Here is a 3,899-nt window from a genome sequence, read left to right as displayed (position 1 = left end):
CACTCGTGGAATGAAGATGATGTTAAATATCTAAGATTTTATGTGTAGAGTATGCAAATTGTATACATACAGTTATGTATGTTGTTGAATTTTAAAACACTAGTGATCCTTTCTATGATAACTGGCTTCAGGTGTAATTCCACATGAGCACGGACTTTAAATAAAATTGTTTGCAAATAGAGGGGAAACTCTATTTTACTATATTACTTATATTGCTAAACTTTCCCCCCCCCCCAATCTGGGAAGGTCAATACAGGTCAGTTTACTGAATGAACCATTCCAGAAGACGTGTGTCTTTCAGGGAGATGCAATCGGCAAGTGGTAAATTTCTTTCCAAACTTTTGTCTTATCAATGTGCTGTCTAAATAGAAGGTATGGCTGCTATTCCAGTAAGAAATGTGCATCTGGGTCCCATCACCAATTGATGTACCTGGAACTGAATGATTCCATTAATTCCACCTTAGCTGTCTCCACCCAAGGGCTCAAGATCACGCTCTAGTGGCTAATATGCCACCCCAACAGAAATTTCAGTGTTCTTTTATATATCACATTATGGGAGGAATATACTTATTCAATATAAGAAGTATTATTATGGTGTAAACTGTAAGAACACAAATACAGACGATGTTATAAGTTCAGATGTAGCTGTAGACAGAGGCACAGCTGGCTCTAAGTTAGATTTATTGGTTTTGAGTCTCTCTTCATCTTCTTACAAATTCTTCTGACTCTAATTATTCTTGATAAGTTTCAGTTTCCCCATGGTAAAATGGGCATTATCATAAACTGACCTCATAGGATTCCCCCTAGTAATAAATAAGATCATGAAAGTGGAATTTTTGGCAAAGGGTAAAATACATGATAAAGGTGAATTATTGTTGCATAATACACACAGTTGAAGAGTTTAACTTTGGAATGAAACTTTTTTATTTCTCCTGTCCTGGACAGCTTAATCCAGGGACATGTTCCACTCCCTACCCCACCTCTCACTATAAACACATAAACACACTTGGGCACCAAATCCAAACAAACTACCATCCCAAGCTACTTATCCACTTGCAACCTCCTCAAGCTTTTTCAAGCTTTCTCAAACTCTCTCAAGTGTGCTTGCCCTCTCTCTCTCTCTCTATCTCTCTCTCTCTCTCTCTCTCTCTCTCTCTCTCTCTCCCTCACTCCCCCTCTCTCCCTCTCCCTCTTTTCCACCTATCTTTTATTCTCCCAAAAAGAGTGCCTTCACTTATGTGTCTGCCTGAAATGATCTCCTCTGCCTTTTTAGCATTATTTGGCTGGCTAATTACTATTATTCTTTGAAATTCACCTTCGATGTAACTTCCATTTGGAAGCCTTCATACCATCCTTTACCTTGCACAGGATGTAGTAGAAAGTCATTTCTCTGGTGTTTTATTATTATTTTTAAAAATATTATCATCTACAAATTTGAATTTGAATTATCTATCAATGTGTCTATTTCCAAATGATCTGTCAACTAGTTGAATGAAAAGAAAAATAAGTATAAGTATATAGTGCTTATTTATATAAGTATTTACAGAGGATTTCAGTGAATGATTGAAAGAATAAAACAAACAAAATACCATGTTTTTACCACTAAATTTATTACCAAATATTATTATATACCAAGAACATATAATGTCTAGAATTATATGCAATAATTAGAAATCAACTAATGAATATTCATATACTTTTAGTTTAATAGGTGTTTGAATAAATAAACCGTGTTTTAAAGAGATTGCTATATTCCTTTAGGATAAACCCATAAATTTTTCATTTTCTATCACAGCATTTATTTGCAGTGAAAAATAAAGATTGAAGACTTACCACTAAAAGGCAATGTCTATTCTTAATAGTTAATATAGCCTGAAGAAATAAATAAATGCTAGATTTAAACCACTTAAGTAATTAATTCCTGGTGGTTATGTGGAGGAAAATCCTGAGAATATCTGCAATATAAACCACACCACTTCCTTGTTGAGACCAGAAATAAAGATTGATATAAAGTAAAAAAATAAAAAGGATAAAGTATCATGAGTAAGATTGATTGATAATCACTAGAAACATATCTGGAGGTAGATGATGATTAGGAATATTAAACATAAAAGTGAAGAGGTAAACATGAGGCCTCAAAAAGCCAGAAATTTTTTTAAAAAGGTAAACTTGAAAGAAGGAAACAGGAAAAAAGTCTAATAAAATACAAAAAGGAGAAGGATGAAAAAAAGTGAGTATGAATAAAGAATCCACAATACCAGAACCCCAAAGTGAGAACTCAGAATGACATGGCTATAGAAACACTAAGGTGATTTTTTTTAAACTGTAATTTCTAAGAGGCTGTAATATATAACAATGAATTGCAGATATAAACATATCTTCATATTTACAATTTAATATAGATCCTGACAATAAAGTCATATTTCAAAGCAACTAACAACAAAAATAACCTCCCTTTTCATATACTGCTTTGAGGGTACACAATTTCACTCTCAAAACTCTAATAATTAGCATAGGGAAGAGTAATATCCAGCATTTCATGCAATAAATTTTCAGACAGTATGCCTGAATTACTTCAAATCTTAAATTTATCAGGTTTTAAATAATGGAATTGTATCATTTGATCATAAATTAAGCAAATGAAAGTATGATGACATTTTTGTTTTCAACTTAATGGATTATTTATTAATGATTTCTGCCCTTCTTGGGTGATGTGAACACTGTAGATCTTGATAAACTGACAAGATAGTTCTAGGTTTATATTCTTTTTTCTTTAAATTTGTCTATAGTTTGCCAAAACCTTTCAGTGAGGACACAGGCACACGTTCATTGATGTCATTTATATTTAACCTCTGTTTCTTATTGTGTGTGTTAGAAGACATTTAACTAAGCCAAATATAAACACTAAATTAATCATTGCATCCCAAATACCATGCCCCCCACATATACCATCTCCTGAATTGCCTGTTTCAATATAGCAAAGAAACTTGATAATTAATTGCATAAGTGTGTTTAATTATTAAAGTTCCTAAAATCTAATAATTTTGACTATATGTAACAGAAAAGAAATGGATGTAACGACATCAGATGGAAAATCAGACCTCCCTGTTTGTGCTCTTCCCCATCCTCCTGTAATGGAGGCCGAAATCAGTAACACATCTGAAAACCATTCTTATCCCTGAATTTAGAATTCCTCTCAATGTGCAATTCCTGACAGCCACTACCAATTAGAGTTAGCATATGACTGAAAGTTAATTTGACATCTCTAATTAGAATACAAGATGCTAGGATATAATTGAATTATAGATCAAGAGATCATGGGCATCTGGGTAGGAAAGATCATTTAGTTAAAGAAAAAATTAGTATGGTGGGTTAAAGAGAAACTAGAGAACCAAACAGACCATTTCTCAAAGAATAAGCCATGATCTAATTACAATGTAGCACAAATAGACTGTGGATTCTAGCCAACAGATATGTGTTACAGTTATGGTTATGCTCGTACATAGCTAGGACACAGCATGTTTCAGATCACTGTAACTGTGTTTTTATGAATTAACTCATGTAGTACTCATGGTAACCTTATATCTTGGTACTATTATTATCATCTACCTAGCCTGGATAAGCAAACTGAGGCCCAGAGAGAGTATATCACTCACTCAAGTTAAACTGGACAATTGAAGGTAGAACTGGGATTTGAACCAGATAATCCAGCTTCAGAGCCTAACTGTAAACACTATACCGTCTACCTCCTACACAGGTATGTTAGAGGAGTCAAATACGAACTTCTGGATGCAAGTGAATTTTTAAGCCCTGCCAGGTATAAGGAGTTAATATCAGTAGTGGACCCCAGAAATGTGTGGGGTAATCATGGTTGGGCTTGCAAACAAGAAAACCCATTT

This window comes from Hipposideros armiger, unplaced genomic scaffold (genome assembly GCF_001890085.2).
Source record: "Hipposideros armiger isolate ML-2016 unplaced genomic scaffold, ASM189008v1 scaffold_769, whole genome shotgun sequence".
Classification (NCBI taxonomy): domain Eukaryota; kingdom Metazoa; phylum Chordata; class Mammalia; order Chiroptera; family Hipposideridae; genus Hipposideros; species Hipposideros armiger.
This window is presented reverse-complemented; position numbering follows the sequence as displayed.